The sequence below is a fragment of the Cicer arietinum genome, chromosome 4 (assembly GCF_000331145.2).
Source record: "Cicer arietinum cultivar CDC Frontier isolate Library 1 chromosome 4, Cicar.CDCFrontier_v2.0, whole genome shotgun sequence".
In the NCBI taxonomy this organism is placed as follows: Eukaryota; Viridiplantae; Streptophyta; class Magnoliopsida; order Fabales; family Fabaceae; genus Cicer; species Cicer arietinum.
In genome coordinates this window covers 18,688,263-18,699,351 of record NC_021163.2, presented here as the reverse complement: position 1 = coordinate 18,699,351, position 11,089 = coordinate 18,688,263, and positions in this window count along the sequence as shown.

Below are 11,089 nucleotides of genomic sequence, written 5' to 3'. Positions count from 1 at the left end.
AACATATATTCAAATTATTTGTTCCTTCAAAAAACTCAATTCACTCATTTTAAGATGATTACAGTAGATTTTAGAGCTACTTTTACTCTCTTATATTTCTAAATAAATAAATAAAAAACAAATTTGTATTCTAGAGTTGTTGGGCCCATTAAAGAAAAAATGTTGTATGTACATTGAATTGAATCGTTGTTTTCATCTCTTTTTCTATACAGGACAAAAATTCCTCAAATTATTAACATTCTAATTTATATATATGTATATGATCTTTTCATGGCACAATACTCCATTGTTTTGTACCGGCCGTTGCCACAATAATCCGTTGTTTTGTCTCAGTCGTTGCCACAATACTCCGTTGTTTTGTATCAGCCGTTGCCACAATACTCTGTTGTTTTGTCCCAGCCGTTGCCACAATACTTCGTTGTTTTGTCTCAGCCGTTGCCACAATACTCCGTGTTTTTGTATCAGCCGTTGCCACAATACTCCGTTGTTTTGTACCAGTCTTTGCCACAATACTCCGTTGTTTTGTACTAGCCATTGTCACAATACTCCATTGTTTTGTACTAGTCGTTGCCACAATACTTCATTATTTTGTATCAGTTGCAACAATATTCCATTGTTTTGTCCCATCCGTTGCCACAATACTCCATTGATTTGTATCAGTCGTTGCCACAATACTCCATTGTTTTTGTCTTAGTGATTGCCACAATACTTTGTTGTTTTGTCGCAGCCGTTGCCACAATACACCGTTGTTTTGTCCCAACCGTTGCCACAATACTCGGTTGTTTTATAACAACCGTTGCCACAATACTCTGTTGTTTTGTACCAACCGTTGCCACAATACTCTGTTATTTTGTACCAGCCGTTGCCTCAATACTCCGTTGTTTTCTACCAGCCGTTGCCACAATACTCCATTGTTTCGTACAGCCGTTGCCACAATACTCCGTTGTTTCGTACCTGCCGTTGCCACAATACTCCGTTGTTTTGTACCAACCGTTGCCATAATACTCAATTGTTTTGCCACAATACTCCATGGTTTTGTCGCCACAATAATCCATTGTTTTGTACCAGCCGTTGCCACAATACTCTATTATTTTGTCTCAGTCGTTGCCACAATACTCCATTGTTTTGTCCCACCGGGTTTTCTCTCTTTTGTCTATAATCAACAGAGAGTCGACATCTTGAAAATTTCTTTTAAAGGTTCTAAACATAGTTGATAATAACCTTCTTTCCATTTAAAAAGGAGTACTGCAATGAATGCAACTAGCCAGATTAGCAGAATCACTCTAAAACAAGACACACACACGATTTGCGCTATTTTAGTTGCAAATGTCGCATTAAGCACCAAAGTGATTAGAAATTGTACAATGTATTTGTTCGTCTTGTCTAAAAAAAGGATAAGTGATACTGTTACATACGTAACATTCACCAGGTTAAATAGAAATGTTATAAAGTCTTCGTTCTCTATCAAGAGTGAAGAATGTTCAAGAGCTACATCAATGAAACAATCCATTGACAGGTAAAATTGCCATGTAAATGAAAAAAAAGTTTCAATATTTTGAAGTCAATCTTGTTTGACATGGTGAAAAAGAAGGAAGTGTACTTAGATTTTGAGTGGAAAAAGCAGAAGACAACTACACATTTATTGGTGGGTTAGGAGTAACATATTTAAAAGAATAAAAATTGAATAAGACAAACATTTTGTTATTGTTGCTTTTGCAATATGTGTCCTTCAAAAAAAATCAATTCACTCATTTTAATATGATTACAGTAGATTTTAGAGCTACTTTTATTCTCTTATATTTCTAAATAAATAAATAAAAAACAAATTTGTATGCTAGAGTTGTTGGGCCCATTAAAGAAAAAATGTTGTATGTACATTGAATCGTTCTTTCCATCTCTTTTTCTATACATGACAAAAATTCCTCAAATTATTAACATTCTAATTTATATATATGTATATGCTCTTTTCATGCCACAATACTCCGTTGTTTTGTACCAGCCGTTGCCACAATACTCCATTGTTTTGTATCGGTCGTTGCCACAATACTTTTACCTGGCAATGAGGTGTTTGATTGGTGTTTCATTATTTTGTACAATACTCTGTTGTTTTGTCTTCAGCCGTTGCCACAATACTCCGTTGTCAACCGCGTTATCCAAGTGTTAAATATTTACAAAATTGTCACCGCCTCATTTTATTAAATGGCATGAATATTTACAAAATTGCCACCACCTCATTCTAAACGACGTTTTATCCTTAAATCGGTTATCTATATAACCGCATTAAACAACTTTTAAATATTTACAAAATTGCCACCGTTTCATTTTATTAAATGACATTTTATCTTTACTTCGGTTATCAATATAACCGCATTAAGTAAGTTTTAAATATTTACAAAATTGTCACCGCTTCATTTTATTAAGTGGTTTACCAATTAATTGATTTAGCCACGTGGAGTATGATGTGTCGCGGCTTAAAATTTCGAGTGTTCCTCGAATTCAATTGAGTCGCCACCAAAATTTATTTTAAAATACGAAAAATATTGGAAAACCCTTAAAAATAGAAAAAATAATAAAAAAATGGTCTTTGAAACCAAATTTTGAGTTCGGGAGTCGATTATGCGTAGGGAAGGTACTAGCACCCTACGACATCGTTAAAATACGGTTACCTATAACTAATTGTACAAAATTAATATTAACTTAAGTATATTTATTTTTCTTTATTATTAAATATGAATAACAATTATTACTATATTTAAAATATGATTTTGAAATAAATATGTACTTAACAAATAAATGACAAAAAAAGAAATTTTTATTTATGTGCTTGACAAGAATGTGATCTTGCTCCTACGTATCTCCCGATGCGATGGAGAAGTCAAAGCTACGTAGTTCTTGGTTAAAAAAATACGGATGTGTTGAGTGTGTTTTAAAGAAAATTTGTTTTGTGATAAAAAATGTTTTGACAAAATAGAAAAATAAAAGAGTTAGATTTGAATAGATATATTAAAATACGAGTTTTAAGATGATCAAGTTGTACAACTCGTGTCCCAAAACTTAAGGAATAAAGAAGATGTCACATCTAATTTAATCCTCTAAAAAAATATTTTATTATTCTCGATTTTTAAATTGAGTTTCAAAACCACCAAGTAGTACAACTTGTGTTTTAACACTCAAAGATAAAAAAAGTTACATCTAATAAATAGGTCGATTTTAGATTAGTTCATTAAAATAAATAAATAAATGAATAAATAAATAGAATAGAATAAAATAAATAAATAAAGAGAATTTTAGAACTATCAAGTTGTACTACTTGTGTCCTAACAACTCAAAGATTAAAAAAGGGTTACATCTAATAGTTAAGTTGATTTTAGATTAGTTCATTAAAATAAATAAATGAATGAATAAATAGAATAAAGTAAAATAAGTAAATGAATGAATAAATAAATAAATAGAATAAAATAAATAAATAAATAAATAAAGAGAGCTTTAGAACTATCAAGTTGTACTACTTGTGTCATAATAACTGAAAAATTAAAAATATGTCGTATCTAATTAATATTTTAAAAAATATATTTTATATTATTTTCAAATTTTAAAATTGAGTTTTAAAACCACCAAGTAGTACAACTTGTGTCTGAGCAACTCAACGATTAAAAAAAAATCACATGCAATTAAATCAAATTTAAAAAATTAATTTTATATTAATTTGTTAAAAAAAATAAATAAATAAATAAAGAGAGCTTTAGAACTATCAAGTTGTACTACTTGTGTCCTAATAACTGAAAAATTAAAAAGATGTCGCATCTAATTAATATTTTAAAAAAATATTTTATATTATTTTCAAATTTTAAAATTGAGTTTTAAAACCACCAAGTAGTACAACTTGTGTCTGAGCAACCCAACGATTAAAAAAAAATCACATGCAATTAAATCAAATTTAAAAAATTAATTTTATATTAATTTGTTAAAAAAAAGTTTTAGAATTTATATGATGTATCAAATTATAATTATACATAACATAAACCAAATATTTTCTTTAATTTTATGATTTAACAAAAAATGGAAATGCACGCAAAGCAAAATGCAAGCTGTAAACAAGCTGTCTTTGCGTTAAAAGAAAGCCAACTAATGTACTCAAATTGTGAAAGAAAAATTATGCCTTAACAAAGTGATAAAGTGAACCTAAGCTGCCTAGCCTTGCCATTGTGATACCTATACTTATGTTGAGATAAGGATGCAAGCATGCTTCAGTTTTAACAGCCTTTTAATTTTTAAACAAAGGAAGAAAAAAAGTATCGCTTTCAACCATAAATCCAACAACAATCAAAATTTAAGCAAACAAAACAAACATAATGAAAGTGCCATATTAGCGAACGAGACAACATAACAGACGCGAATCGATGTTTACCGGCGAAAAAGACGACGACGATGATGTAGAGGTGGTTAGTTTTCCGGCGACGGTACCATCAGAGGTTTGAGTTTTTTAGCCTTATCTTTTTACTACTAACCTTACATTTATATAACACTAAAGCTATTATAATATAAAAAGAAAACATACCTTTTCCTCTTCTTGCTTGTTTGCTTTTGCTACTACTCTGTTTTCTTCTTTTTCTCTTTTGGTATTTTTCTGTTCGTGTTCGATTTCCCCCTCCTCCTTCTTTCTGTGTGTGTGTGTGTTTTTAGTTAAACTCCCATTTCCCTTTTTGAAATTGATAAGGTGTTTTTATAGAGTTTTTGATCTGTTTAATTGCTTTCTTGCCTGCCTTTGTCCTTCTCCATCAATTTCTTGTTTGATGTTTTGATTGCTTTGCTCATCATCTGCATTTTTCTGCACCTTTGATGCCTTCATAATTTTAGATTATTTGTTCTGATCTGTTCATTGTTGAGCTTTTATTTGTCTTTTAGTTTCTTTTTTTAAAACTCAAAAATTTGTCATTTAGTTCTGCATAATGTGTACCAATACTGACTTATAAATTATGTTTTTATGTTTCTCTAATTAGTTACAAAGCAAAGGTCAATGACACTGCATCTGAAACAGAAAGGCAACAAAAAAACAGAGCCAAACACTGCATCAAAAACATAGAGGCAACAACAACAACAAAACAGAGCCAAAGGCTTAGTTTAGTTTGGTCGATCATTCTTGAAACTGGAGAACATTCTTCGTTTTCCAGATTTTACTAAGACTTTTCTCCTTTCTTGTTTGTTCAGATTTTGCTTTTCATGCTGATTTATTCTTGCTTTACTTGGATCCTATCTTTGATTAATACACTCAAACACACATGTTAGGCAACAAAACATTTAGAATCATAATTAACTCACAAACATAGAGGCAACAACAACAACAAAACAGAGCCAAAGGCTTAGTTTAGTTTGGTCTAAATCTTATTGTAATTTAATTTGATTTAATATTTATGGTTGCAATTTGATTGTAATATGAAATTGTAATTTGATTTAATTTTAAAATTGTAATTGTAAACTGATTTGGTATTGCAAATTGATGAGCCTAATCATTGTAATTATTTTATTTCCCTTTTTAATATATATTTCCTTTTTTATTTATTTTTAAATAAATTGGACAAAACTAGGATACTACATGATGAGATATATTAATTTTTTAATTTTATTTTTACAGTATTTCTTAAGTCGGTTGTCAATCTAACATATTTCACATATTTACAAAATTGCCACCGCCTCATTTTGTTAACTCGTTTATATGGGCAACCGACTTAAATATACCTCCGTCTCATTTGTTAAGTCTGGTGGCACATAACCGACTTAAATCTGTTGAATTAAAATCTCAATTTTCTACTAGTGGAATGATGCAGCATGTAATACGCGCCTTTTACTTATTTTATTGTTGCTATTTCTCATATACTACTCTAGGCCATTCTAGATTACGAAAGACATAACATAAAACCAGTGAAACAATTGGTGAGAACTGTATGTCCATATTGGATATATAACATCCTTCGTTGTTTACTTTTCAATCGTTAACCGTAGCGTTGGCCATCCCGACGTTACATTATTAATAAAGTTGACTTTTATTTAATTGTTTACTTTTATCAGTTGACCCTAGCGTCGGTGTAGCCGACTCTAATTAATTTGCAGGCTATAACTTGTTGAATTTAGCGATGGTCCATCCAACGCAATCAATTTTTTCAAATGACGTGTCAACAGATATAAACTAGCGTCAGATGTTCTATTTTGCTGGTAACGTCGGCTTAGAGTAGGTCTGACCGACGCTATTTATTAGCTTAAACCGTTTTAGCCTAAGCTCTACACCGACGCTAATCGGATACTAAATCAACGTTAGCGTCGGTTTTTGGCCTACTAGCGTGGGCTTTTGACCGACGCTAAAACTAGTTTTTCTAGTAGTGTTCGGTGTTTATCATAACTGCACCACAAACACGATCAAGACATTATATAAACGATCTCTCAAATTTGCAAGTTTTAAGAGAAATTTGTACCTCCAAATATTAACTCATGCAGATTTGTTCTGTAGAAAGATTAATATATTCATTATCCATTTTATTTGGAGCTTGTGGGAAACAATGTTTGACTCTAATATGATATTCGATTTTGTGGGCAATATAAGATGCCTATTTTTCTTAGATGTTAAATAATAATATATCAAAGTTTATTTTTTCTTTCTTCCCTTTTTCAATCTACTTTTAGCTTATATAAAATGAGTGGTTTGTGGAGCTTAATTTCATAGATAATTAGTTTTCCATGAACTAATAATTGATTGGAGTACCCTTTTTGGATAATATGGTTTAATGAGTTTTTTATGCTTATTCTCCTTAAACTCGATTGTATTAGACCGTTGGAGTTTTCTTCATTTATACTCTTAATATAATATTTTTTGCTATTAAAAATTAAAAATCATACAATATCTACTAATAAGGTTTATGTGCAATATGTGGATGCATTTATTGTGTTTTGCATAAAACTATATTATATTTCTTAAAATAGTCTAAAAAAATATAGTCTATACGAATCTAGTTAATACAAGATGAAATTTTGTTGGTTAAAAGAGAAAACTTCCATGAAATATTTATATGGAGTCTTAATCAATTTGTATATCTATCTTTAGGTATTCAAACAAAGCGATAATTTGCATGAGATTGATGTTTCCAAATCCTTATAATACCAAAATGAAGTAACCTATGTTGGATTTTTTGTTGGGGTATGTTAGAAATCTTGAACAAGAAGAAGATGAAATTGATGATGATGAAGGTTGCACAAATAAATTTCAAAGCGTGTGTATCACACTAAGCTTTAGGTTCGATTCGCCCCCACCAATCTATATATTTTTGATGCAAACGGGTTATCCGGCGAATCCCCTTCAGGATACTTTGGAATCTTTGAAGTGAATTGTACATTCACATCAAGCCTATCGATCAATGATAGTTTACAGAATAAAGTTCCTTCATTTACTCTCTTGCACTAGAGAAAAGAAGAAATGACTCAGAAATATTTTTGACTCATGTAACATAAAATTTGTGTTGTTTATCTTGTGTTCTTTCTGCCTCTAAAATATCTCTATTTATAGAGATGTTCATACCAATTGGTGAAATAAAACAACTCTTCAACTCATACCAATTGGTGAAAAAAAACAACTCTTGAGAAAAATTATAACTTTTGATAACTTAAATCCAAACATTGCAACCACTTGACCAAGTGATACATTAAATTATTTAATTTTGCTACATTAATATAGATATTAGAGAATTCCAAATATATTTTGGAAATTTCCCTCACAATCCCCCACCATTTTCAAAATATATCTAAGTCCGTTATTCCGGAAATCTCACGGTTTCAGATAAATGTATCTTACGATTTGAACCATTACTTAGTAAATTATGTTTTCACTCATCCCCAAATAGATTGGTAGACAAAGATTGGTAGACAAACTTTGCACCAACCATTCATTAGAACAAGTGTGCATAACTCACACATGAAATCTCGGTACCATTGATCGAATTATAAAAATAACACATTTGATAAGGCCTTGTGTCTCATATCCTTTTCGTGAGAATTTAAGAGTCAAACTCTTGAACTCTATGAAATGGCCCACTTCATTCTCATATAGGTGAAATATATCAGAAAGATTGTAACCACTTGACCAAATGATACATTAAGTTATTTACTTTTGCTACATTAATATAGATATTAGAGAATTCCAAATATATTTTGGAAATTTCCCTCACAACCCCCCACCATTTTCAAAATATATCTAAGTCTGTTATTCCGAAAATCTCATAGTTTCAGATAAATGTATCTTACGATTTGAACCATTACTTAGTAAATTATGTTTTCACTCATCCCCAAATAGATTGGTAGACAAAGATTGATAGACAAACTTTGCACCAACCATTCATTATAACAAGTGTGCATAACTCACACATGAAATCTCGGTACCATTGATCGAATTATAAAAATAACATATTTGATAAGGCCTTGTATCTCATATCCTTTTCGTGAGAATTTAAGAGTCAAACTCTTGAACTCTATGAAATGGCCCACTTCATTCTCATATAGGTGGAATATATCAGAAATGCACCCATAATTATACATTACAACAAATACATGCTATATGTCCATTAAGAGGAGACCTCATCCTACCACTTTTATTTTATGGTCCAAATACTTTTATCCTTTGGGATGTATCTATTGTCAAGTACTTCAATAACTCTAATAGTGTACTTTCATTATTGAACTCAAGACTTGATGCTACTCAAGTGTGAGTTGATGTTTCCACCATTGGTGATTATCTAGATATGAGCTTGTATCACATCCCTAATGATGTTTTCAACATCATGTCCTTTGTCAATCCTTTCATCAAAGGATCTGCAAGATACTTTTCAATTCTTACAAACACTATGGATATCACTCCATTAAATCCTTTACATAGTTATGTCTTAAATCAATATGTATTGATTTTTTATTATATACTTGGCTATATATTTTTGATAGTGTGTATTGACCATCATAATGTATGGATATTGATGCTATTGACTTTGACCAAATTGGTATCTCATACAACAATTCTTTTAGTCATTCAACCTCTTTACTAGTAGCTGCTAGAACAATAAATTATGCAACCATGGTGGTATCGGCAATGCAAGTTTGTTTCTTTGAACCCCAAAAAATTGCACATCCACTAAGATTGAAGATCCATCCACTTGTGGAAGCATGATCCTCAACATGATTTATCCAACTGACATTTGTATATCATTTCAAAACTGAAGGATATCCACTATAGATTAAACTATAGTTAGTTGTTTCTTTCAGATTTTTTAATACTTTATTAATAGCATGTCAATGTTCTTTACTTGGATTGCTTGCATACCGACTTAACCTTCCAACAACCTATGTTATATCAGGTATGGTACAAGTCACGACTTACATCAAACATCCGATTACTTTTTATATTCTTTATAGTGTTGACCAACTATGATCAAACCATAACACTTTTGTCATTTAATCTCGTTACATTGTATCACATACAATTAATAAGCATATCAATTATCACATACACAAATTTTTATGTCATTTTTCCTTTTACTATATTTAATAAACATCTCCATTTAAATTTCTAATTATCTTTTCAATGTATTCAAGTCCAAGATAAAATACATTGAATGCATTAGATATATATTGCCACAAGCTAGCAAAACATGATCATAACAATTTCTCATAGTTAAATATCATAAGGTGGGTCCAAACATGTAAGTTATCTACTCTTTAACAAATAAGAATTCATTTCATTTCTATTAAATAAACATTTTTATCATAGTTATATTATAACTAATACATGCATCATGAATTCTATTTGTTAATTTAAGTTTCATATTAAATATATTTTATGGTAAATCCAAATAAGTATTACAATAGAAAATAAACAATGAATAAAATCATTAAGATTTTCTATTACTTTCTTCCATGAATATTTATCAACTTACAATAATTTAAAAAATATATCCAAATTATTTTTAATATCAAGATAAGTAATAAACAATTACTTTCATACTATCATGCACATATGATATATGATTTAAGATAATCATTCTAAATTTAAGAACTTCTTACATGAAGAAACAATATCAACAAATCATCCATCCTAAATTCATTTATTATATCATTGAAAGTAGAATACTAATTCTTAAAGTTTAAACCTAAAAAGACAAATACGAGACTAGGTCAATAATATTGATTTTGTTTCTTCAAATAAGGTGTTGTTGTCTCAAATCTCATACAATCATTTTTCTGAGTTTTATTTTATTTTAATTAAAACACGAAAAATCAATTTGAAGAGATAACCAAACAATCAAACCATTGCGTCTAACAACAAAAATAAGACATTTGCTTTGAAAGTGAACCAACACAACTGTCCATTGCAAAATTTTAGCACTGTACACTTAAATAGCGAAAACAAATTTTTATCCTCAATTTCAATTTGAAATTTAATCACAATAAGTAACGCATAAATTTATAAATTTTATTTTCATCCAACCTATTTAATTGAATGTAAATCCAATACTTTATAATGATTAATATTGATCATAAAATAAACACCAAATATGAGAAGCATTTATCATTAATCAAACATATTCATATTTATAAAAAATTTCATACTTGGATTGTTTCTAAACCGAGCATATATTAATCTAAATATCTCATGTTAAATCTAATATAAACAAAACAAAAATACTTATATCATTATAAATTAAGTTTCTCACCGTAAAACTTAATTGTCATTTTTGTTACCATATATATCACAAATTTTGATTACCAAAATAAATTAATTTATTATATATAACATTCAAAGGTATGCATAATAACGTTTTAACTTCAAATTTAAAGACGAGCATGTAATTTACCATAGTTGTTCATTCGGCAATTTCTAAAACACTCGTTAAATTAACTTTGTCTAATTAACTTTTGTGAGATTATATAACAATTTAGAACATCATGCATATCATATATTCATTTAACATAATTGCGTACCTTTTACTGTAGTCATAATTAAATATGTGATTGTTCATATTTTTTTTTTAAACAAGCAGCCATTGTTCAAAATAAATTA